The sequence below is a fragment of the Papio anubis genome, chromosome 2 (assembly GCF_008728515.1).
Source record: "Papio anubis isolate 15944 chromosome 2, Panubis1.0, whole genome shotgun sequence".
Lineage (NCBI taxonomy): Eukaryota > Metazoa > Chordata > Mammalia > Primates > Cercopithecidae > Papio > Papio anubis.
In genome coordinates this window covers 131,996,700-132,023,929 of record NC_044977.1, presented here as the reverse complement: position 1 = coordinate 132,023,929, position 27,230 = coordinate 131,996,700, and the positions used below count along the sequence as shown (strand labels likewise).

Here is a 27,230-nt window from a genome sequence, read left to right as displayed (position 1 = left end):
CCTCACTCAGTTTTTCTTAACCAGTTAAGCGTTCTGGGTCCCCTCCCTCTCATTTATTTGCTGCTGTGGTGTCAGCAGGGTAGGGTGAGTTGGCATAAAGTTTAATAAGTAGTAGCTTACAGATCACTTGCTACCACATTTTCCAAAGCTTGCTGGTAGTTGCTGCCTTTGTGCCCTCGGTGTATACTTGAGATGCCTTCGGTCAGATGAAAATCATGGAAAACCAAACTAACCTGGCTTCACAGTGATGAGATTGGTTGGCTCCTGGTTAGGAAAGGCTTCAGAATGTGTTTGTGTCATTAACTCAATGGGGCATCACCAGGAACCCTGTTATTTTTTTTTTTTTCTTTAAACCTCTCTGCTCTGTTTTTTGCAGTCAGTTTCATTTACAGCTGTCCCCACACACCTTCCGGTTGCCAAGTGATTTTCCTTTCCAGGGCTTTCAGTTTGTTCATCACTATCTAGGGAGAGGGAGAAAAAGAAAAGGTCACTTCCGGGAACTCTCTCAGAAGAGCCAGGAACTATTTTCCCAGTCATCCTCAGCAGATTTCTCCTCAATCTCATCGTTCCAAATAGGGTGTTATGTTTATCCTTGAACCCATATGTGGAGCCAGGGAATGGGATAATGAGCCGCAAGCCCCACCACCTGATCAGCTTCCCCCAAGCACCTGGGCTTTGCAGGAGGAATTGAAGGTGCTCAAATAAAAGTTAAGGTAGTTACTCAAAGAAGGAGAATAGTGTTGGAAGAGCAACTACAGTGCCTATTAGACACCCGCTGTTCTGAGAATCAGCTCCAACCCACTCCTAGCAGCACCCAAGGAACTGGGGCGCTTAGCCTGGCTCACAACTCTTGGAAGCTGCTGACCCCTAGTGTCTGAGGAAAGCATTGGCTCTAGAATCCAGAGGCACGGGTTTACCTCTCATGAGAATCACAGTGGCTGTGACACCCTCTCACACACACAGAGGTTGTAAGCAAATTAAAACTTCTGGAAATACTTTAATGAATAAGTGAGTTTAATTGAAAGTCTTCCAAAGACACTATAAGATTTAGGCTTCCCTGACCTTGCTGATCAGCAACTGCAGAACACTCTGTAGTCCTTTTCGCAACTGTAAATTGTCATCCACAGTGTCTTTCTCTCTAGACAGAGGGTGTGCTTTTTGAGGGTGGCTGAGTGCAAAACACCCAGCTCCTCACCTTGAACTCCTGCATGCTTAGTGAACACTTGTATGAGTAAATGAAAGACCCAGCTGTTGTTCAGCTCTCCTCTGCCCTTCCATAGCCATGGCTTTCTCTTACAAATATCAGCTCTACCAGCCTAATTGTACTCTTTTTTTTTTTTTTTTTTTTTGAGACAGAGTCTCACTCTGTCACCCAGGCTGGAATGCAGTGGAGCGATCTTGGCTCACTGCAACCTCCGCCTCCCAGGTTCAAGCGATTCTTCTGCCTCAGCGTCCCGAGTAGCTGGGACTATAGGCGCCCGCCACCCACACCCAAGTAATTTTTGTATTTTTAGTACAGATAGGGTTTCACCAAGTTGGCCAGGCTAGTCTCAAACTCCTGACCTCGGGTGATCCACCCGCCTCTGCCTCCCAAAGTGCTGGATTACAGGCGTGAGCCACCGTGCCCATCCAATTTTATTCCTAATAAGACAACTAAGCAATCAATTGTGTTTTGAAACTGCGTGTTATACAAATGGGAAAATATTCCAACCCCAAATACACATCTAAGCAACTGCTTTTGTGTTGTGGAATACCCACTATCTAGTCAGCAGAGAAAGCAGAATTTTTTATTATAAGCAGATCAACATTGCTACTGTGAATTCTTTGAGCAGTAGGCAAAGCTGTGTTAGAAGGGGTTCTTCTTTGGTCTGTGCATGGCAGGTAACAAGAGTTCTCCTGTGCTTCATGATTTGGGTTAGGAAGAAAGAGGAAAGGCAACAACATGGTAATTATAATATAGAATGACTCAAGACAAGAAAGAATAGGTTTTTGTTTTGTTTTGCTCTTAATTGACTTGTAATTCAAGCGTGAAATGTGGCAGCTGTCAGGATTGGAGAAGCTTTGCACAAACCCAATATTAGAATTTAACTGCCATTAGCTGTGGAGGGCACCAAAGGACAGAGAGGATTTCTCAATCTGGGAGCTGAGGGCGAGTTCTGGGGAACAGTGGCAGCCACAGCTGTAGAAATCCTGACAGTTGTTCAGTCTTGGCAGGCAGGGCTGCTGCTCACTGGAGAAGCTGCAGTGCTTCCTGGGCAGGGCCCTCCGCTCGCGTAGTGCTTGTAAGACCTGCTCTGGGTGGAGGCCTGCACCATCTTTCTTTTCCCCTTTTCACAGGGGAGGAGAAAAATGGGCAGATGAGTATCATAGCAGTCAGGTAGGTCATGGGATAGGGGGAAAAAAATCAAACATTGAGAGAAAGAGTGACTGGAAAACCACACGGTGACATTGTGTCCTAAAGTATCAGTTTTGCCAGCCTGCACTTGTCTCTTAATTAAGTAAACTAAATGCTGTGTGTTATCAAAATTGTCATTATTACAATTCTGTTACTTTGTAGAGAATAAAGGTAGATACTAAATACTGGTTCTACATTTCGTTGACAAATTTCGCAATTTTGCTTCAGAGTCCTTCTTTGGAATACATCTCATTCTTGCAGAAATATGGACTTTGTTCAGTCAGTGTTTAACAGAGACTTTTAAAAGCTACTAAAGTTGCGAACTACTTAGGAGTTGTAAGTCTATCACAGTCCACCCATTTGAACAGTCCCCTGTTTTAACCTGTATTTGTGCTTCGAGGAGAAAGTGATGCAAGAGGCTCCATGCTGGCTTCGTCACACTGATGTATGAATAACGGGCAAGTAATGGATGACCTGGGGTTCATGCCAGCCAACCCACCTGCACACCTGCTTTCACAAGCACTTGACAAGGCACCTACCTTTCTTAATGTACCAAGTACATAATCTCTCCGATTCTGTAAAAAGATTAGCTATTAGGAAGATTACAAAACTTTGGGTACAAAAATAAGAGTATTTTTAGAATTTTGTTCTCCATGTGTTAATTTTATCTGTAGTGGGTTTTTGTTCGTTTTGCTTCCTCTGCCCCACATCATAATTTGTGTGTGTGTGTGTGTGTGTGTGTGTGCTGAATAGATGATCTCTAAGTAGGTAAATTCTCTTGGGAAAAATTCTCAGCATGAGAAATGTGGGGAAAATACAGCTGGACAGCGTTTAATTTTGCCAAGAAAAAAATGAGGACTTGTTCTTTGCTGGTGCGTGAGGCAGGGCTGTGTCACTGCAGTGTGAGTTGTGAAGGAGAGAAGCAAATGCACAAGCAGGTGTTTACACCTGCTGTCTTCTTAAGTCCTCCCAATAACTCTGTAAGGCAGGTACTACTTCTCTTGTACAGAGGAGGAAATTGAGGCTTAGCTAAATTATGCAGTGTGTCCAAAGCATAGTTAACAGTGTGGCCAATTTTAAAATCCAGACAGTTCTAACTCAAGAGCCCTGTTCTTCTTACTATACCAAATGTCTCAGTCCTCAAGTTGTTGTCTTAGAAATAAAAATATAAACAACAAGGAACATTTGTTCAGCTTAGTGTTTCTCAACAGAGTGAGAGATAGCTCCTCTGAAGCCCTTATGCTTTCACTAAATATTTAATTGTTTTGTTTTTATTTTTATAATAACCCATTAATGTTAAGCATATTCTGGTTCATCACCTTATAAGCAAGGACTGCTCTATGATACAAGTAATGCTGGTTCTGTCTGTGTTTACATTGACACCAAAAAGTGTTTCTCAGCCCCCAGAGATTTCAAACTACCTTACCCAATATCCATTCCTCCCCTCTACCTTACTAACAGAACCGACTGGAATCAGCAATGGTCCTATGGTTCTCAGACTTCCTTGCAGTTACGAATGTTCATGTGGCAAGGTTTGAGCTCATGATGTCTGAGCTATTAGATGGGGCTTCCCAGAAAGATCCTTAAAAGTGGCTGACTTTTAAGATCGATAGAGGACATATCAGGTATTAAGCTGATACGAGCAGGTGCTACATTTGATCTCAGACAAAAGTTCAAAAAGCAATGGTCAGTGTCTTTCTCACTCTCCAGTCTTTCTCCTCATCTAGCCAGGAAGGAAGTTGAGATATGACCATGAGGGCAAGAACACATACTAGCAGTGGTGGAAGCAAAGATATAAGCAGTCTGGGTCTCTCATGACTACCAAAAAACCCTCATTATGCCAGCCCAGGATGTGACTGTCTGCAGACACTTCATTATGTATAAAAATTAAGCTAATTACCCCGTCTCTACTAAAAATACAAAATTAGCTGGGCGTATTGGCACATGCCTGTAATTCCAGCTACTCGGGAGGCTGAGGCAGGAGAATCGCATGAATCTGGGAGACAGAGGTTGCAGCGAGCCGAGATGCCGCCATTGCACTCTAGCCTGGGCAACAAGAGTGAAACTCCTTCTCAAAAAAAAAAAAAAGCTGTTTTTCTTCATTCTTTCTTTTTTGTTATGCTTTAAGTTCTAGGGTGCATATTTGCATAACATCACGGAGTTTGTTATATGAACCATACGTATTGCCATGTTAGTTTTCTGCATCATCATCGTCATTTTGCATTGAAATTGTTCTCTTCAATGCTATCCCTCCCAACCTCCACACCCCAGTAGGCCCCAGTGTGATCGGCTGTGTCCATGTGTTCGGCAGAACTTCACCCTCCCACTGATGAGTGAGAACAAGCGGTGTTTGGTTTTCTGTCCTTGTGATAGTTTTGCTGAGAATGATGGTTCAGCTTCATCCATGTCCTAAAGGACATGAACTCATCCTTTTATGCTTCCTGGCCTTCCATGAAGGTATGTATGTACTTACATTTCTTAATCCAGTGTATGTTGATGGACATCTGGGTTTGGTTCCAAGTCTTTGCTGTGTGAATAGTGCCTGTAAACACATATAAATGCATGTTACTTTATATTGCTTAGATTATAATCCTTTGGATATATACGAGTAATGGGATATTTCAGGTCATATGGTATTTCTAGTTCTAGATCTTTGAGGAATCACCACACTGTCTTCCACAGTGGTTGAACTAATTTACACTCCCACCATCAGGTGAGCCGAGATGGTGCCATTGCACTCCAGCCTGGGCAACAAGAGCAAAACTCCATCTCAAAAAAAAGAAAGAAAAGCTAATTTTTAAAATAGCTTTATTAACATATGATTTATGGCCAGGTGCAGTGGCTCATGCCTGTAATCGTAGCACTTTGGGAAGCTGGGGCAGGTGGATCATTTGAGCCCAGGAGTTCGAGACCAGCCTGGGCAACATGGCAAAACCCTGTCTCTACGAAACATACAAAAATTAGCTGGGGCATGGTGGCATGCAAATGTAGTCCCGGCTATTTGGGAGGCTGAAGCAGGAGTATCCCTTGAGCCCAGGAGGCGTAGGTTGCAGTCAGCCGAGATCACGCCACTGCGCTCCAGCCTGGGTGGCAGAATGAAACCCTGTCTCAAAAAAATAAACCAAAGGGATATAATTTACATACCGTAAAATTCACCTGTTTTTGTTGTTGTTGTTGTTGTTGTTTTGAGACGGAGTCTTGCACTGTCACCCAGGCTGGAGTGCAGTAGTGCAGTCTCAGCTCACTGCAACCTCTGCCTCCCAGGTTCAAGCGATTCTCCTGCCTCAGCCTCCCTAGTAAGTGGGATTACAGGTGCAGTGCCACCACGCCCAGCTAATTTTTTGTATTTTTAATACAGGGGGTTTCACTATGTTGGCCAGCCTAGTCTTGATCTCCCGACCTCATGATCTGCCCACCTCAGCCTCCCAAAGTGCTGGGATTAGAGGCGTGAGCCACCGCGCCCGGCCTCAAATTCACCTGTTTTAAATGTGCAGTGATTTTTAGTAAGCATAGTTTTGTGTAGACATCCCCGCAACCAAACCTAGAACCTTTCTGTTATCCCCGAAACATTCCTCTTGCTCATTGACAATCTATCCTCATTCCTCAGGCCAAGGCAACCACTGATCCGCTGTCTTTATAAATCTGCCTTTTCTGAACATTTCATATAAATGGGATCATAGAACATGCAGTCTTTTATATCTGGCTTCTTTCACTTAACATACTGTTTTTGATAGTCTTCCATGCTGTAGCACACATCAGTAGTTTCTTCTTGTTGCTGAATAATATTCTGTTGTATCACTGTATTATATTTTGGTTGTCTGTTTTCCAGTTGATGGACATGTGGATTGTTTTCTCTTTTTAGACCTTATGAATAATGTTGCATGAATACATATACATCTTTGGACAGATGTATGTTTCCATTTGTCTTGGGTAGATTCTCAGGAGAGGAATTGCAAGATCATATGGTAAATTTATGTTTCATTTTATAAGTAACTGCCAAACTGTTTTCCAAAGTAAGCATACTATCTTATATTCCCATCAGCATATAAGGCTTACGGTTTTTTCATATTCCTATCAAAAATTATTTTGTCTTTTTATTATATTCCTTCTACTGGGCATGAAGTATAATAGCATCTCATTGTATTTTTAATGTTCATTTCCCCTATGACTAATGATGTTGAGCACCTTTTCAAATGCTTATTAGCCATTCATATTTCTTTGGTGAAATATCTATGCAGCTGTTGCCCATTTTTAATTGGCTTGTCTTATTATTAACTTACAAGTGATTTTTATATATTCTGGATACAAATCCTTTACCAGAAAAAGTATTTGTGTATACTTTCTCCCAGACTGTGGCTTACTTTTCATTTTCTTACTGATGTTTCTTGAAGCAGAAAAGTTTTTAATTTTGATGAAGTCAGTTTTTTCAATTTTTCCTTTCATGGATTATGCTTTTGATGTTGTGTTTAAGAACTCTTTGTCTAACTTAAGGTTGCAAAGATCTTCTACTTTCTTCTACAAGTTTTATAGTTTTAGCTTTTACACTTGGCATATGATTCATTTTAAGTTCATTTTTATGTATAGTGTGAGGTATCTAAATTCATCTTTCTGCACGCAGATATCCAGTTGTCCCAGCACCATCTGTTGAAAAGACTGTCCTTTCCCCATTGAATTACCTTGGCACCTTTGTGAAAAATCAATGGACTATAAATGTAAAGTTTTATTTCTAGACTCTCAATTCTGTTCCATTGATCTATATGTCTACCCTTATGCGAGTACCACACAGTCTTAATTAATGTAGCTTTATAGTAAGTTTTAAAATTGGGAAGTCTAAGTTTTCCAACTTTGTTCTTTTTTAAGATTGTTTTGGCTTTTCTAGGTCCTTTGCATTTCCATATACATTTTAGGATCAGCTTGTCAATTCCTGCCCAAAAGCCTGTTGGAATTTTTATAGGAATTATGTTTAATCTATAGATCACGTTGAGGGGCATTGCTATTTTAATAATACTGAGTCTTCCAATTCCTTTATTTAAATCTTCTTTAATTTCTCTTAGCAATGTTTTGTAGGTCGTGGGGGGTTTTTTTGGCAGTCTCGCTCTGTCACCCAGGCTGAAGTGCAGTGGTGTGATCTCAGCTCACTGTAACCTCTGCCTCCCAGGCTCAAGTGATTCTCGTGCCTCAGCCTCCTGAGTAGCTGGGATTACAGGCATATGCTACCATGCCTGGCTAATTTTTGTATTTTTAGTAGAGATGGGGTTTCACCATGTTGGCCAGGCTGGTCTCAAACTCCTGGCCTCAAGTGATCCACCCACCTTGGCCTCCGAAAGTGCTGGGATTACAGATTTGAGCCATTGCGCCCAGCCTGTAGTTTTCCGTGTATAAGTCTTGCACTTCTTTTGCTCCTAATTTTTCAAGTCACTGTTATACGGACTTTCTGATACATAAGGCCAAATTGAAATCATGATACATATTCTTATGACCAAATAAAATGGAAAATTTAAACAAGTGGAGGTGTACTTAATATATGTAAATGATATTTCTATGTGAAGGCCAAATGGTGCATTGTGTAAATGAACAGTTTCACAGTGGAAAGAATGGAGAAAACCAAATTATTACATGGCATGCATATCCAGTCCAAATGAACCTTGTCCTTACAGTCAGTACCGTATGTGTATAAGCCAATAAAACAATGTCATCTGGCACAATAATCAGTATTGTTAATTGAAATTAATTGCATTCGGCCAGGCGTGGTGGCTCAAGCCTGTAATCCCAGCACTTTGGGAGGCCGAGGAGGGTGGATCACAAGGTCAGGAGATCGAGACCATCCTGGCTAACATGGTGAAACCCTGTCTCTACTAAAAATACAAAAAAAAAAATTAGCCGGGCATGATGGCGGGTGCCTGGCGCCTGTAGTCCCAGCTACCGGGAGACAGAGGCAGGAGAATGACATGAACCTGGGAGGCGGAGCTTACAGTGAGCCGAGATGGTGCCACTGCACTTCAACCTGGGCAACAGAGGAAGACTCCATCTCAAAAAAAAAAAAAAGAAATTAATTGTATTCTATTTTTGTTTATATTTTGTAAATTCACTTGGATTTTTATAAGCGTTATTAGCAAAAGGAATTTACACCTAGTTTCACATGGATTGGCTCAATATTTTTTTCCTTTAATAGGTGTTGTCTTAGTTCATTTTCTGTTGCCATAACAGAATACCTGAGAGACTGGGTAATTTATAAGGAAAAGAGGTTTGTCTGGTTCACAATTCCGGAGGCTGGGAAGTCCAAGAAGCATGGCGTTGCCATCTTCTCAGCTTCGGGTGAGGGCCTTGTGCTGTATCACAACATGGCAGAGAAAGGCCGAGAACCAGAAGGGAAAGCAGGAGTGTGCAGAAAGGGACAAAAATGAGAGGCAGCCTTGCTTTATAACAGCCTGCTCTCTCAGTGACTAAGAGATAGATTAATCCCTTTCTGAGGGTGGATTCCTCAACCAAATGCCTCTTAAAGGTTCCACCACCTCTCAACACCATTACGTTGGGGTCTAAGCTTCAACGTGAGTTTTGGAGGGAGCTGACCATATTCAAACCATAGCAGCTATCTATTTTGTACTCACTATTGTGAAACACTGGCTCTAGTTTTTTTTTTTACTTTACAAAGCATTTTCAATTCACCATCTTGTTATTCTCACAGTAACACTGGAGCTTGGGTACAATAGGGCTTTTTAAAATTCCCATATTATAAATCACAAAACTAAGATTCACAGAAATTAAGTGATGTGTGTAATTGTATACATCCATAAGTGGCAGTTCTGTGATTGCTGAGTGCAGTAGCTCACACCTGTAACCCCAGCACTTTGGAAGGAACTCTTCAGCCCAGGAGGCAGGAGGCTCTCCTAAGCCCAGGAATTTGAGACCAGCCTGGGCAACCTGGGGAGACCCTGTCTCTTCAAAAGGTTTAAAAATTAGCCAGGTGTGGTGTGCACCTGTGGTCCCAGCTACTCAGGAGGCTGAGGTGGGAGGATCACTTGAGGCCAGGAGTTTGAGGCTGCAATGAGGACCGATCACGCCACTGCACTCCAGCCTGGGCAAAAAAAAAAAAAAAAAAAAGAAAGAAAAGAAAAGAAAAAGAAATAAAATTAGGAGTTCAGGCTCCAGATCTCTTACTCTTTCCTCTACATCCGTACTGATTATTGATCACTTCCTGAAACCCTGCTAGGATACAGAGAAATATAAAACTTTTGGAAAGCTTTATAGGTACCAAGATAAAACTAATATGAAGCATAGTACAGTTAGGGTTAATATAATGGAGGCCACAGCCCAGACTCTAGATTCTAGTAGCGTCTATAGAAAGCAGACAACTATCCAGACCTGACAGTTGAGTGGGAAGCATGCCCTGAGCAATGCAGAAGATGCTGTCAGGCAGCCCAGATCTACAGCACTCCCTCCACCCGCTTCCAGGAGGGAAGGACTTCCTTCTCAGCTGCTGGTAATGTTGGCAACTGACAGTGCTCAGCTGAGACCCTCTTTGGGATTGCCTGTGGTTGAGGAGAACTAGGATGCCCAAGGTAGGAGCAGGAGCAACCCATATCCAAAGACAGGTTAATGCTGGGACATGAAGGCCTGGCCCTTCGTGGATCCACTTTGAAGGCCCATCCCCGTTGCAGAGCATCCTCCTGGATCAGTCAGGCCTCTGTTTGCAGCTGCATCAGAATCCAGCCTCTCCCTCTGCCCTGTCTTACTGCCTGTATTCTCTTACAGGTGTTGCTCCAGAGCACGCTGAATAAACTTCCTGCCTGTGAATCTCTACCACAGGGTCAGCTTCCTGCACCCAATGATCTATAAGGTTTCTAGGCAACAGGAAATGCCCAAAGGCCAGAATTCCTCTCATGGGTGTAGCAGAAAGTAAACAGAGTAGTGTTTTATAGTGGCTACAAAAGAAAAGGGCAATGGTGGTGGATTTTGAAAGATACGATGAGCTGTCAGCCCTGATGGGGACCCCTCAGAAAGCTGTAGCTGGCCCATGTACCGCACATATTGCCGAGTAGGGATACTGCCGGGACCCGATGTTCGCTTTGTAAAGTGGGTGTGTAGCCCAGGTATCAGCTCTGATCTTCACTACTTACTGTCCTCTTCAGCTGCAGTCCTATGAATTTGGCCCAGAGGCTAGAACCGGAAGATCTGATTTTAGATCTCCCTTGCCAATTTTGTGGCTTTGTGATTCTAGAGCTTGTATTTCTCGTTTGAAAAATGGGTATGCTTTGAGGATTGAAATGATCCTAATTTCTGAGGCTTTTCATGAGTGTCATGTGACAGGAGGATTTCATGGCCAAGTAAGTCTGGGTGACACTAGGCCAAACTAAGTTAAATTGATTTCTGAGGATTTCTCAGTCTTTTGTATGTTGCTCTTCCTTCTAAGTTCCTTAAGGAGGGGATATAATCCAAATCATCTCAACCCATCAGGAAGACTTCTTGCTGCCAACACCCTCCATGGAGCGTTAATAAGCCTGGATCTTGCTGGAGTCATATGGAGAAGCCCTGTCCCATCCCATAATGGACAGTTAATAAATGTCAAATTAGACTCTATTGATTACCATGGTCTGCCCTGCCCTAACCTTAAACCAAGTTAGCAGTCTCAGAAGTATCAGAAGAGTTCCCAGTGAGGCTGGCGCTCATGATCGATGTGTTTTTGGTTATTTACATTTGGTAAACTATAATTTACTTCAAGGATACATCCAAATCTGTGTTCAAGACATGTATGTTTTAAAGAATGTTATTCAGTCAAGCTTTTAGACTGGGGAGAAATGTGGCTTTCCAAGGCATACACTCTCCATTCGAACACTAGTAGCCATCATGTGTTAGAACTTATAGTTGACACCTTGTGGGGATGAAACAATATGTTGAAAAGGATGCAGAAGGTGTGTCTGGACTGTGGGAATAGGAGTGCTATGATGCATTAGTGATGTCACCATTAACAACAGCATTCTCCACCTTTGTTTTAGACCACAGTTAAGTTTACCATATATACTCCTTTACCTTTTGAAGACAGAGCATTTAAACCCTCTCAAGTGCAGTGTGTTCAAAAGTAACTCATCATCATCTTCTCCCCTTCTATGCCAATTCTCTCCACCTCAGATGATGGTGGTGGTCTCCAGGAACACACCCATGATTCCTACCTGGTCTTCATTTCCCATAACCCATCAGTCACCAAATCTTATAAATTTACCTTCCAAATGTGTCTCAAATCACTCCCCTTCCCATCCCAGATGCCACCGCCATTCTGCAAATGCTATTAACTCTCACCTCAACCTCAACATAGTCTCTCTGCCTCTGGTCCTGTTTGTTTGTTTATTTATTTATTTATTTATTTATTTGAGACAGCATCTCGCTCTGTCGCCCAGGCTGGAGTGCAATGGTGCAATCTCAGCTCACTGCAACCTCTGCCTCCCAGGTTCAGGTGATTCTCCTGCTTCAGCCTCCCAAGAAGTTGGGATTACAGGTACACGCCACCACACCAGGCTAATTTTTGTACTTTTAGTAGAGACAGGGTTTCATCATGTCGGCCAGGCTGGTCTTGAACTCCTGACTTCAAGTGATCTACCTGCCTTGGCTTCTCAAAGTACTGGGATTACAGGTGAGAGCCACTGTGCGGCCTGCCTCTGGTCCTTTTTAAAAATGTATTTTACTTATCCATTTTTGAGACAGATCATGCCCTGACACCCAAGCTGAAGTGCAGTGGTACAGTCATGGCTCACTGCAGCCTCAAACTCCTGGACTCAAGGGATCCCCTTGCTTCAGCTTCCAAAGTAGCTAAGACTACAGGAAAACACCACGGCACCTGGCTTTTTACAAATTAATTTTCATAGAGACGGGGGTCTTGCTTTGTTGCCCAGGCTTGTCTCAAACTCTTGACTTCAAGTGATCCTCCTGCCTCAGCCTCCCAAAGTGCTGGGATTACAGAGTGGAGCCAGCCCGGCCTCTGCCTGTGATCCTGTACTCTTTAAGCCCCTGCCCTAGTCTACCTACCTGACTGCCTATTCAAGTGTGTCTCCTTCTCAAATACTGTAATGACTTCCTTACGGTAAAGCCTAACCTAAATTCAGCATTAAATAACTCCTGTATCAGCCCTGCTGACCTCTGGTCTCATTTCTCGTCACTTCCTTGTACTCTAACAAAACCAGTCTGCTGACCTGCCTAACTCATGCTGTCTCTAGCTTCCATGCCTTTGTTTTTGTGGTACCCTTTGCCTGAAATGTTTTGTCCACTCTGTCTCTTTCTTGCTCAGTTAATTCCTACTTATCACTGAAACGCAGAACTCAGAAAATCTTTCCTGACCCCCAGGCTTGATTAGAGCCCTAACCAATTACGTATGTTGGGCTATAAATAAATAATATAAATATGATATATAGTATAATTCTTTGTTTATGTGTCTATTTTTGCCTTAAGGCTGGGAATGTGTCTTACCTCTGTATTCCTTGCGCCTGTTACCATACCTGCATTTATCTCAAGTGCTTAATAAATATGCATGGATTAAATGAAGGAATTAAATACCTATGATGAATAAAACTAAGCTAATAGCAACCCATCAACATCAGAAATATAACCAATACTTAGGTAGAGAATTTTCTTTTGCACACTAAGAATGATTGCTTTGCATGGCTGGTGAAGTCTGAAGGAGAAAAGCAAGCAATGGGGCGGGGTGGCGGGCTGCAGGTGGGGGGGTTGAGGGGAGGTGCATTGTCCATGAAAGCAGCACTGAGCAGATTCTAATGACTTCAGTGTGGTATAAAGCAACCTGAACACTGAATTGCATCTGGTTTCCAGTGAAAGAGAACCACTTTGAGTGCTTAGCTGGGTTTAAAGTAATTTCCTCACTTTTGTGTGGCCACTCCGGGTATTTGCCCATATCTGTACCTCTGTAGCTGACTTTTTAAAATGCCTGAACTTTGGTTTGTTTTTCTTCATGGATTACTAAAAAAAAAGAATACCTTCTTCTACTAATTAGATTAGATTAAAGTTAACCCATGGGACCCTTTGGCAAAGTACTGACTAGATCAATACTTCTTTTCAGCTAGAGGTTTTTTTTTTTTTTTTGACAACAGAGAAGGAATGAAGTGTCACCTGTTACCTTCTGGTGAAATTCCTCATTGTGCTTTTGTCGCTGTATTCTTACTGTGTGCAAGACCTGCCAGTCACAGGCTCTAAGTCTAAGCCTTGGCTTGAGCGACCTTGGTTTGAGCGGCCTTGGGAATAAAGTAGGTTTCCCAGACCCTCCCTAGGACCCTCATTGTTTTGATTTTCCTTTTTACACATATCCACCTATAGTGTGGTACAGCCCAAAACCCAAACTTAAAAATAAACATGCAGTCCCCTTTCATTTATCCAATGGTGAGACAGGCCATCAGCAGCTGCAGTAGACTGAAGCCTAGAGGTAAACCCTCAAGTCAGACAGCAGCCCAGCCCCCTCCACAATAATCAGCCAGGGAGCATTCACAAAGCCCGCATATCTTACACCCAAGCAGGACGGGAGTGTGGATCGACGCGTATGCTGCAGTGGTGTGGAAATTTCATGCATCCTCAAATGATGTACATGAAGAAGGCGTTTTACACCAAGGTAGCACCTTCTATGCTCTTCTCATCTGGCCCCAGAGTGCTGTGCCTAATGCGAAAGTTCTGGGGAGAGAAAGTGGTTGAAAAGCTGTTAACAATAGTTGGGTAGACTTTAAAGTGGGGACAATAACACTCTGAGATTCAAAGTAGAAAAGAGCAGGCAAAGTGCAGCATTGATCACTTGGAAACCTCCTGACATGTTGTCACCAGCTTCTCTCCCCTACCTCCCCTGTGGGATTTACTAAACACCTCAGCTTCGTATCATCTTCCCCAGGAAGGGGCAGTGTGGAGCCATGGTAGAGCACTGCCTGGGAATCTGCAGGGTCAGTGGGGCCACCTGCCAGCAGCAGAGCCTTTGTGTGACCGCAGGGAAGCCTGGGGCAAGGAACCACTGCCCCTGCCACCAGCACTGCTATCTGTTATCAGCACCAGGAGCTGTGCCAGGGGTTTTGCACTCCTGATCTCCTGCAGCCTTCATTCTGCAAGCAGCACTTGCTGGAGCAGCCTGCCCAAGGTCACAGAGCACGGGTCAGCTGTGTCCAGCATGGAGACCCTGCTCTAGCCATGGTCATATCACAGGTCCTTTTCCTTTTCCTTTTTGACAGCATTTGGCTTTTGTACATTAACAAAATTATATGTTGCAGGTTCTTAATTTTAGTTGACAAAAATTAACTATATGATCCTTACCCTCTGTCTTAGTTGTCTATTGCTGTATAAATAATAGTTTACTACAGTTTAACACAACAAACATTTACTGTCTCACAATTTCTGATCATCAGGAATCCCAGAGCTGCTTAGCTGGTGTTTGTGGCACAGAATTTCTCATGACAGTTTAGGCAGAATGTGCATTGGGGCTGCAGTCATCTGAAAGCTTGACTGGGGCTGCTGGAGGGTCCTCCTCATTCACATGGCTGGAGGTTGGAGCCCTCAATTCCTCACCACGTGGCCTTCTCCATGGGCTGTTTGTGTGTTTTTATGACATGGCAGATAACTTCCCCCAGTGCTGGTGATCAGAGAGAAAGGAAGAGTGTGGGAGCTTGGGGGAGAGGGAGAGAGGGAGAAAGAGATGGATGGATGAAGCTGCTGTGCTTCTTTTGACCTAGCCTCTATGGTAGCAGGTATGTCACTTCTGCTTTTTGTTTCTGTAGAACAAAGTCACTATATCCAGCCCACACTTAAGGGGAAGGGCATTAAGCTCTTCTTTTCAAGGGAAGAGTATCAAAGAATTTAGGGACATATTTTAAAACCACGTACCTTCCCCAACCCATATATGTAAATCTTCTAAGGCAAACAAAACAAAACAAAAATAGAAAGAAAAAAGCCCAGCATCACTACTAAAAGTAAATGGCTCTGCTCTTTATCTGTTTGACTGTCACTTGCATGTTCTGGTCACCAGTGGCTCCAGTTAAAAAAACACTTCCCCTTCCCTAAACTGCTTCACAGGGAATGTTTTCATAGCAGAGAAATCTTTAATTTTCAAAGGAATTTATGGGGACTGGAAAGTGTAGAGATAATAATAGTTTGTCCTCTTGATTAAGCCCTGACTCTAGACCAGGCAGTCTATCTCGGATCTGACTTCCATTCTTTGTACTGCAGGCCAGAAGCCTAAGGGAAGCCACCAGGTGGCTGAGCTGGTACCTGGGACCTTCCACAGATTCTTCTGCAGGTGCTTTTGCCTTCCTGTCACCCTTAGGTGAGGTGTAGCCCTCAGAGGATGAGAGTTAGCCCTCAGCTCATTCCTGCATGATATTCCCAGCCACAGGCCAGATGGCTCAGGTAACCAGATCCTGGGAGCCATGTCTCCCAGAGCCAGAGTTGACCTTGGTTGGGATTGGCCAGATATTTCTGGCAGTTTTGTGGGGGGGGATCACATAGACTTGAATGAAAGCTGTACAAGGTTACCAGGCTCACACACCTGGCAACCAGGAGAACTCTGCTGTTGGCTCTTCGCACCCCTCTGACCAAACACTTGGTGAACATTCTGAAAAAAAGACTTCTATGACCCCAAAAGAACAACCCTAAAGTTAATTCTGTAATTTAAAGTGATTTGGGGGATAAGGGAGCAAAACCAATTCTAGAATAAAGGTGTTTTTACAACCCACCCCCAACCCCTACAACCCTACCTTAATCAAAATAAGTATTAGGAACTTATTCCACTTAAAGATAAATCAGACACCAAGCCTAAACACTTGAAATTATAATTTCTTCCTGTGAGATGAAATGATTAAAATTTCTACAAATTATGATTACACACAAATCCTTAAAGAAAAATATATATGTATATATTTTAAAATGAGTTTATCAATATGGTATAGAATATTTTAAAATATTTAACTTTCATTCTGTCTGAAATGGAATGAATTTTAGTTTCTAGGAGTGGGAAGTAAAGTAACTGAAATCTGAAGAAAAGTAAGAAAAGATTGTGGGGGCAAGAGTGTTAGGAGGTCAGGGTTGGGAGAGATCAGGAGTTTATTTTTTAGGCATGATACCTTTAAGATACCTGTTTAATATGCAAGTGGAAATGAGGAGTAGGTGGTTGGATAAAGGAGTCTGGAGTTCAGAAGAAGGTCCAGGCTAGAGGTATGAGTGACTAGCCAAGAGAATGGATGACATTACCCAGAAAGTGAGTTTAGATTGAGAAGAACTCCAAGGACTGAGCCTTGAATATTGTAGTGTAGTGTTATACAATAGAACTTTCTTCCAAGATGGAAATGTTCTCTATCGTCACTGTCCAATGCAACAGCCGCTAGACACATGTGGCTGTTGAGCACTTAAAACATGGCTAGTGCAACTGAGAAATGGAATTTTTAATTTTATTCAGTTTAATTAGCCACATGCAGTTAGTGACTACAGCTCCAGTGGGTAAAAGTAGAAGAAATAGGGGATGAGCAGAGGAGAGGCCTTTAATGAAGGAAAAGAACCAGAAGAGAACATTGTCTTGGAAGCCAGCTATGTTGAATGTTGCTCATAGATCTAGTATGAGGAAGATTTAGGATGATGTAGCATGGTGAAGACAAAAGCCTGATTGGAAGGTGTTCAAAGGAGAATAAAGCGAAGAGAGAAATCGTAGACAGCAAGTCTGGACAAGTCTTTCAAGGAGTTTTGTGGTTGTCTAGGAGAGTGTGGGAGTAAACAGACTGGGAAAATGTAGAGAGGCCAGGCAGTGCCGAGGGCACGCTTGAGGTTAGTGGTCATGAATTTAAATGAGATCAGTTAGTGTGATCCTACAGTCATCCCCACTTATCCACCAAGGCACATTCCATGACCCCCAGTGGATGCCTGAAACCATGGATAGTACTGAATGCAATTGTCATCAACTGAAACATGTTTCTGTTTATGTCTTCAACCCATAAATTTAATGCCTTTCCATCTTAACTAAGAGCTTACGCACTGTGCTGTAACTTCTGCAGTTCGAAGCATGACAGTGAAACTAGCACAAATTTATTTTTCCTTTTTCACAATTTCACAGATAAAAGATTTGGTTTTATTGTAGATCATAGCAACTTCAGCATTCATTTTTTTTCTTTCCTTATTTAGTCAAGAACTTTTACCTTTTCACTTAAAGGAAGCACTTTACAGCTTCTCTTTGGCATATCCGAATTACCAGCATCACTACTCTTTCATTTGGGGCCATTATTAGGTAAAATAAGGGTCACTTGGACACAGCACTGTGATACTGCGACAGTTCATCTGATCACCAAGCCAGCTACTAAGTGACTCACAGGCAGGGACTGTAGACAGTGTGGATGTGCTGGACAAAGAGATGATTCAGTCCTGGATGGGACAGAGCGGGATAGTGTGAGATTTCATCATGCTATTTAGAATGGCACTCAATTTAAATTTTATAAACTGTTTACTTCTGGAATTTTCCATTTAATATTTTTGGAACTTTGTTGATTGTGGGTAATCAAAATGGCAAATAAGGGGAGATACTGTATATTTTTCTCCAGCCACATATGTCAGCTGAGAGCAGGCACAGAGTAGCAAACAGCTGAATTTATCCACAGGTGGGATTTAGCCAAGTGAGTATGAAGTGAGGGGGCAAGTGAGATGAAGTGATTGAGTTAGGGGTTGCAATGATAGGTCAGGGAATCTAAGACACAGAGAGAGAAGAAAGGACACCCTGAGAGTACAGAATGGTGAAAGTGGACAGTACGTGGGGTATAAGGCCTAGTGCAATGGAAGAATTATTGGATTAAGAGTAGTTAGAAAGAATGAGCTGGAATGACAGTGAAGACTGTTGGAGAATGGGAGGCTTGAAGACGAAATTATGGAGGGCATGAAGTTGTTGGTAATGGCAAAGTAGGATATGGCCATGGGAACAGGTATAGCTGAGATGGAATGGAAGAAGATGGAATTTACAGGCCAAAATTTTGCAGGGACCATCTAACAGACATGGAAATTTCCAGGAATTATATAGGTTGGTGCAAAAGTAGTTGCGGTTTTTGCCATTACTTCCAATGGCAAAAACCGCAACTACTTTTGCACCAACCTAGTAACAGAACTAACATTGGAAAATGACTCTTCAAGGCATGAGGCAGAGTAATCTGGGGAGGAATAGGTAACTGCAACTGGGAGGGCTAACTGGTGTTGGTATCAGCAGTCTGCAGGTAGGAGATTCAGAGCAGGGTGTTAGGAAGGACAGACAATTAATTGTTTGCAAGCAAGAGAGTAGATAGGAAGGCACCTACTCATCCAACAGGCCGTTTGGCAAGAGGGAGGTGGGAGAGAAAGCAGCCACCACTTGAGAGCCATAGGAGAAGGCAGTGCCTTCAGGCTCTGTTGGAGCAAGACAGTGAAAAGAATGCTTATAAGAGAGGGCCCACAGAAAGGATTTATGATGGACTTGGGGAGGAATAGGAGTTGGCCAGAGAGGGTTGGACAGAGCCATATGGGAAGGAGAGTGAATAAGGTGAATGAGGAGTTGAGGAGTATAAATTGGAGTAAGAAGTACCTTAAGTTGAAGCTTGATGGGGTCTCTAAGACAGTAGAGTTGAGGCTGCTAGTATGGGAGGCAAGAGAAGAGTTCTTAATCAGAACAAGATCTCTGGATCTTTGGACTGACAGCAATAGGTGGTAGGTGGTCTGATGAAGAGGATGAGGGTCATGAGGGAAACCTCCTTGAAAATTACAGAATACCCCCCAGGTGTCCTACAGTGCCTGCATCTCTTAACCTGCTTTTTCTAAACTTGAAGCAATTAGGCTTAAACTCATCAACGACCTCAGTTAGCTTCCTCTTCTATAGTGTGGAGTTAATCCTATGGTAGAGCTTAGTGTTGGAGCAAGGACAAATAATGACAATGTCAGGGCCAGCGTGGGGCCTAGTGGTGGTGCTTGGTACAGATCAGTTTCCTCCTCTCCTCCCTCAGCTCCCTCTTGAATTTCCCCTCCTATGAAGGGAAGTTGTCTTTCCAGTGGTATTTGCATGCCAAAAGTCACAGATGCCTTTTCCTTCCCAGACTGAGAACCTATGTAATTCTCGACATAAATGACTGTATGTCTGGTTTCTCTCTACTTCCATCTGCCCACCTTTGACGGGCTTCATGGGTATGTGACCTCTGTAGGCTTTGAAAGGCCCTGCTCTTGGCTTAATGTTCTGCTGTTGCCACCCTAAAATTCTTAATTTTTTAACAATGGTTCCCCATTTTCATTTTGCACAGAGCCCTGCAAAGTGCCCATTCTAACCCCTAAAAACTAAGTAACTGGTAAAACATGACCACAGGACAGTCACGTAATTTGATTTATCATCCCATTCATGTGTCAACATTTAGGATGAAGGATATTTTGAAAGTAATGGAAAACACCTTAACCATATCCTTTGTAAACAAGAAAATAATTGAGTACATCTAAACCCCTATGAACGCCCAATTTTTAATCATATTTTTTCAGCATGAAAAAACATCATCTCTTTCAGAAAGATTGTTCATTTATTGTCATTACCCCCCGTATTAATACGTTGAAAATCTGAAAGTTATTTTAACTTCAAGTGAAGCTTGACTGAATTATTATTATTCATGCCAAACAGAGCATTGAGTTCTTTCTTTAGAGCATTTCTTACCTGGATGTAGAAGTGCTCTTGTTAATTTTACAGGAGACATCTGTTTCCTCCAATGTGTACGTCCAAGAACTGTAGCCTTGAGATGAGGAAAGAAAGAACATGGGCAGGGCAGGCATGCATACCAGACTGGATCGTCATTTGTCATTTATCTGGACAGAGGGCATACTGGCCTCATTCCACTCACCAGCTGGGAAGAACAAACTCCCTACACAGATATAGCCATCAAACTTAGATTATGGTGACTAATGCTAAATGAAGAGTCCACACAGGTTTTCCAGGTTCAGCAGGGCCAGACCTGTACTCTGTGTAGTCTTGACCTGGATTCAGAATTAATTTATCACCTTGACAGGCAACCAAGTACCTGGAGTACTGAAAGTTTAGTAGTTATTTAATGTGGGAATCACAGTAATGATGCTGTAATATAAAACAGCAAATATTTCCTAGAGGGACAGCATTTGGATTAGAGAGAGATTCACACCACATCCACAATTTCTTCTTCAGACATTAGAATACTTTTTGGAAAACCACAGCTTAAATTGTATGTTGTTTCTTGGTTTTAACTGTCATTTTTATTTGTTTGTTTTCCTCTAAGAAAACAAATATGCTTCTTTTTTCTTTTCTTTTCTTTTTTATTTACTTTTTTCTCTCACCTAAACCTCAATAGTAGACAGGCAAATTTAAAAGTATGTCTTTCAAAAACCCAGTTTGTCTTCCTACTGGCCATTTTGCCTTCTATTCTCTGATTGGAAAGCTAATTGAGATACTTTATTCTTCTTTAGATATAAGAATTCTGACTTTTTACACTTATCAACAGACTTTTTTGGAGTGTATAAGTTGGCAATATTAAGTTATTTCCTTGTTTTGCTGGGCTATCCCCAGAACTACAAATTTATCACATAAGGTGGCAAATTGAGAAAAGGAAAAAAAAAAAATCTAGGCTTTTTTTTTTTGGGGGGGGGGCATCTAGTTACTGCAGTTGAGTAAGTGTTAGCCTTACCTGGGAAGCTGTAAATGATTCTTTTGCCCTCAATTTCAGCTGGCACAGTCAGCCCTGTCCCTGAGGCACATCTGCAGAGTGAGTGGGCCCTTTGAGCCTGCCCAAGCCACAGCTCACAGTGAGGACGGAAGTGCAGCCCAAAGGCCTTGCCAGGCTTAGCTCACAAGCTGGCAGTCACTTAGCATCCAGGAGAGCTTCATTCATTGTCTTGAGGTGAGCAAGTGGCCACTTGACCAGCTTTCCCATAGGTAGTCAATAGAACTAATGACAGCTGGTCACAGGCACACTCCTGCTCTCAATCCCAAGACCCTAAAGTGAGAGAACTTCTCGAGAATTTCATTTATTCCAATATTTTTTGGACACCTACTATATGCCTGGCACTGTGCCAGATGCTAGGTGGGCAGTGGTCAACTTGATACATATGGCCCTTGCTCTCTCACGGAGCATGCAATCTAGTGGAGCAAATCAACGTTACACATCCCACAAATTAGAGGGAAAAAAACAGTATGCTAAGTGAATTTAAAGCAGGACCTTATTTAGACAGGGGGCTAAGGAAAAGCCTCCAACTTTAAGCAAGAGAGGTGACTCAGGTGAAGGTAGAGGGTGTACAGGTTGAGAAACAGCTTGTGTGAGGGCCCTGAGGCAGTTGCAGGCATGAGCTTGGCTTTTCCAGAAAACTCAAAGGCCACCAGTGTACCTAGAGCTGTGTGAGCAAGGTTTTTTGAGAGGTGCAAAGAAGTCAGGAGGGTAGATCAGGGCCAATAACATAATGCTGGATAACAGCATTAGAGATTTAGGATTTTATCCTAAATGTTGTGGAAAACTGAGAAGTTTTAAATCAAGATGTGACAAAATCTGATTATGTTTTTAGAAGTATTTTTAATTCACAAAGGGTAAGGTTTAATTAAGGGCAAGCCCTTAATTTTTTGTATCACTTTGGGAACTAAATCAAGGAGCGTGAAACCATCAAAATGATCGAATCAGGGGCAGCTGGGTGAGTGAGTGGGGCTAAATTTGTGCCATCTGAAATTGGGGTCAAAGTTCTGATGGCTTCGGTTGTAGTGACAGTTCTGCTGCAGAAATCCCTTCTGTCCTTTGGAAAATAAATTTGATTTTAAAAACCTCCAAACACAGCCCAAGTAGCTTCAACCATCAGTACAAGTTTCCACTGACATCTGCCATGCAAATGTGTACTTCTTCAGCCGGTTGCTCTTCCTCACAGTTATGCTGGAAATCAGAGGCCGTGAGAAGACAGCAAGTGTGGGTATTTGGGTATGGTAGATGGTGTTCATTTTCCTAGATTTAAAAAATTTGATTGAATGTCAAGAGTGAAAACAAACCAACCCTAAAGTCCCTTAGCATCATCTCAGATAAGGGGAGAAGAGAGATGTTGGAATGAGGTAGGTTTATCTAAGACGCTGAAACTCAAAAGGACTGCTCATTTCTATCCTGACATTCTTGGTAAATAATAAAAAAGCTCCAGCATTTTCAATAAGTGAACATTTGGGCCCAATTTATGTGTCTGAAAGAGGCTGCCTTTGCTATTCACCAAGGAAAACTGGTTTAAATTGGAGGGTTTTAGAAGAGTTGGGATTAATGTGCAGATTAATTTTACTGCGTAGGAATCATCTGTGACTGACTTAAACCTTTCTCACTGAGAATGAGTTTACCTGTTGTCATGTGTTGGGAGTAGCATAATTTCCTGATCAGTACCTTTATAATTCTGAAATAACTTGCTTCTAAAAGATGAGAAGCTTTCTTAATTCAATAGCTTTAGGATAAAGCAAGTTAAGTAGCTCATTAAATGTTTTTCTGGCATTTTTATTATACTTCAGAAAACTTTTTAGAACAGTGTTTGTTCTACTATTCAAATGACTAAAATAATTTGAATCTCTCTTCTGAGAGAATGAAAATGAGAAAGGATGTAAGAACAGTCCATGTTGCTGCTTAACTCGCCCTAGAAAAGCTGGTCAGGGAACAGACCTAAGGAAACTCCTAAGTACAAAATTTCTTTATAACTAATAGCAATTGCATTTCAACACTACCTCTGTATTTAAAAAAGAAAAAAAGATTTAGTGACCATTGACAAATTTAATAGCTCCTTAGAGATGATGTTAACGGTTTAGTCATAAATTTTATGTTTCTGTGGTAAGAAACATAAAAAGCTGTGGTAAGAAGAATATAACATTTCAGCCCAAACTGTAGGGTGGCATACCAGGAAAACACATTTTCAGAAAAGTTATGCTATGTAAATTGTTTCTTTTCATTAATATTTTACTTTATCCTACAAAATCATTTTTTAAAAAATAGAAACACTAGAAATATTTTTTAGATAGTAACTATGATTTTCGTATTAAATTCAGTTTTTATAATGAACTCATGATCTAGTGTGTTTAGTTTTTGAAATGTCCATGATCAATGTCAAAAGAAAAAACTTTACTGTCATTAAATTTCTATAAGGAAGACCTTCAATTGAAATCTAATTTTTTTTGTTGACTCACCCAATGCTGTATATAATATATTATTGTTATATTATTTTGTATTGCTGATGTGGAAACCTCATGATATAAAATGAAATTGTTATAAAAAGACAGCCGTCTGACAGCCTGAAAGTGGGGGACAGGGGCAGTTTATAACTCAATTCATATTGTAGATTAGGAAATAGAGGCTGACAGCTCTGAAGCAGTAGCCCAAGGAAACACACCTAATAAGAAGTGCAGTCAAGCCCAGAACCAGGTCTTTGATTTGATCCAAAGTTTTCTCAACTCTAGAACCTTCAAAGATGGCCTAGATTGCAACTTTGGATGAATTCGCATTTGTGTAACCTTTATATATACATACATTTACTAATGTAGCTGAAGACCTATGTATTTATATTACAGTCATTAAATATATTATTGAAATGTTAGTAAAACAATGTATCGTACTTTTAACATTATTTTTGTTTCATAATCCTATTCCAAACAGATTAAAAAACACAATAGTCCACTAGAGGGCACCTTTCTTCAACATCAGGGTCAGTTCCCTTCCCCAGTACTCTATTAACCTGGTTTTAATCAGCCACTATCGCCTCGGAGCACAGAAAAGTTTTTTTATTGTCAGAGATTCCATGTATTGCTTTAGCAAAATGCATGTATATTGGTAGGCAAGGCTACCTGTGCTGCTAAGATACCTGGAAGGATGCAGGGAAGCATGACCCTTCTTCCCCTATACACATACATGCATGCACACAAACTTTGTGTTAGTTTGGGCTTAGCCCTTCTTGACATGATAACCTAACTTATTTTTATTTGGAAAGTCTTGCCTTAGCCCTGGCAAATTTATACTACTTTTCACTTTTTCTGCCACTGCGTTCTCTGACTCCAAATGCTGGAAAACAGAGAGTAAAAGAGATGGTCTTTAAATGTTGACATAAATTTGGGACGAAATGATGTAGACTTCACCCAGATTTACCTATCCATCAGTTGCTGTTTTTCTACAGCATGTGAATTTCAGTTAGTGTTGGGCATAAAATACTACGGGGAAAAGAATAGGATTGTGTCCAATAAACAAGTACTCTGGCAGATTCTATTGAAATATAAAACCATCTCATTATTCTAGAGGCAAAGGGAGGCTGCCTGCTATAGCACTGCCTAATGCATTACATTTCAAACTGTGTCTGTAGAAACCCAGGGTTGCTGGAGGTATTTTTAGAGATTAATTTGTACCTATATTATGAGCGGCTAAACACCTCATCCCCAACCCTGGAAAAAAAAAAAAAATCAAACTGGAAATTAAAGAGTTCTGAAATGTGAAAATAATTCAGAATACAACTACAAACGAGATAGTCTGTGGGACTTTGGAGAAAAGTCCTGTAAAGCTGTGGTAAGAAGAATATAACATTTCAGCCCAAACTGTAGTGATTTAATTCCCTCATTATCTGTGCAAAGTATTTCTCTCAACCCAATTTTTCAACATCAGCATATTTAATTTATCCTGCCAGGTGAAGTAGTCTTTCACAGTCCTTAAAAATCAACGAACTTATAAATATGTGTCATCGACCATGAAGGTGGTAGCTCTGTACTGGCCTTTCTAAAAAATTCATGGCTGTGCATGCCCAAGCAATAAAATTACACAAGTTGCCCAGAGGCCCAGCTTGGTTCAGTACCAGGTTAGGATCAGGCACATCTGTTTGGCATAGTCTCTCATCAAGCCTAACAGTCGGTTGTGCAATGACAAGCAAACACCCAGTATATCAAATGAGAAGGTCCTGTTGTAGATTAATGGCTTATTGTAAGTTTGGGTACTCTGTCTTATCTTGTTCATAATCAGAAATATGAGTAATTGCTATATATTGTTAGTAAACCAATTTTGAATAAGTTTCTTGCTACTTTGCTTTTAAGATTCTGGACATGTTTAGTGAAGAATACCCAGAGATTGCAGCATAATCCATTAAAAGAACTGTTACCACTTACAACTACTTACTTGTGTGAAACAGGATTCTTTTGATGTGGCACAACCAAACAAAATCTTATTCCAGATGTAGCTTTACATTTAGTTATATGTTAAAGCTATATCTGGAATAACATTGTAACTGACCTCTATAAATTCTGCTTTCTCTTGTTTTGTATCACAAAACAGCATCATGTTCTCATTGAGAGACACATAAATATAGATTTGACCTCAGAATAATTTTATCCCGATAGAAACATTTGATGGTTTTGTATGTTGGTTTTCATATTGATTTTCATTTAAAGCAAATTCTAGTATTTAAGAAAATAGAAACAAAGTGACAACCAATTAGTGATTCACACTAATAATTTTCTCAGGAAACCATTTTTTTCTTATAATATGAAATAATAAACATAAATATAACCAAGGTCAGAATAGTCCAAACTTCTAAGTAAATTAATTTACATAGGTTATAAGACTCTCAGGTAAATTTCTTATTTATAATTATAAGGCTAAAAAATTATAACCTATCTCGTTTTTATTCTTCCCTCACTTTCTATTTTTGGGCCTCAGAGTATTGTTAGAAGTGGAGAAGTATCCTGACACCAGCTGTCCTCTTCTGGGGCTCCTGTTCCATATCTGTAGTGTGGGAAATGACCTTGATGCAATAGTAGCCTACAAGTACACTACCAGACATTTCTCCCAGAAGCCACAGGCCAAATTAAGATGTTCAGATCACACAGTTCATTACCTCTATTTAAAATGCAAGGCAAGAAGCAAGGGAAAGAGATGGGATGAGCTGACATACTTAGGATATGGCACAGGAGTGTGGCAGGACCTTGAGTTAAGCAATATTTATATGTCCAGCCTCTCTGCCATGACAGCCTTTCCTATTGAGAATATGGTTATGAACCACAGTTGAGATTTGAGAAAGGATTCCCGTTCCACTTAGACACAAGGTATCTGCCAGTGACACATGACTTGCTTTGTAAGAGACAGAGCCAATTCCCTCTGGCTTCCTCTGTAGCTTGCCTCTTAGCCTGATGAGAAGCTGGGGATTGCATTTACATTTCTTGGGCAGAGGACATATAGGACCAGAATGGGTGTCACCAATGGGAAATCAATGTAAGATCTAATGAATGAGGGCCTCATGTGCCTCAGCTTATTTAGTGTGTCATGAATATTAGGCGGTTCTTTAGTCTTTTCATCCCTTTCTATGCTTGGCACCTACACACTTGATCTAGGCCTAACAAATCTGTTACTAACTTACTTATTGATATTTTACACATCTCATGAATTCTGACTATAGTAGTCTCCCCCTTGGTTTGCCAGGGATACTTTCCAGGACCCTCGGAGGATGCCTGAAACCATGGATAGTCCCAAACCCGATATATTATGGTTTTTTTCCTATACATACCTATTATAAAGTTTAATTTATAAATTAGGTACAGGAAGAGATTCACAATAATAATCATGAAATAGAATAATTATAACAATATGTCAGCATCATGGCTCTTGCACTTTAAGGTCGTTATTAAGTAAAGTAAGGGTTACTTGAATACAAGCACTATGATGTCAAGACAGTCCAGCTGATACTGAGCCAGCTACTTAGTGACTCATGGGTGTAGAGTGTCCACAGCATGGATATGCTGGACAAAGAGAGGATTCACATCCTGGGTAGGATGGCATGAGAGTTCATCAGAAGAATGACACAGAATTTAAAATTTACGAATTGTTTATTTCTGGAA

General features: G+C 41.3%; 1 protein-coding gene and 1 pseudogene across 5 annotated transcripts in view; one reads left to right on the top strand and one right to left on the bottom strand.

The window, feature by feature from the left end:
- LOC101021093 (schwannomin-interacting protein 1) overlaps positions 1 to 27,230 on the top strand; it is an 803,298-nt gene that overhangs the window by 710,577 nt on the left and 65,491 nt on the right. The window lies entirely within an intron of this gene.
- Positions 3,925 to 4,080, bottom strand: LOC116274078 (annotated as a pseudogene).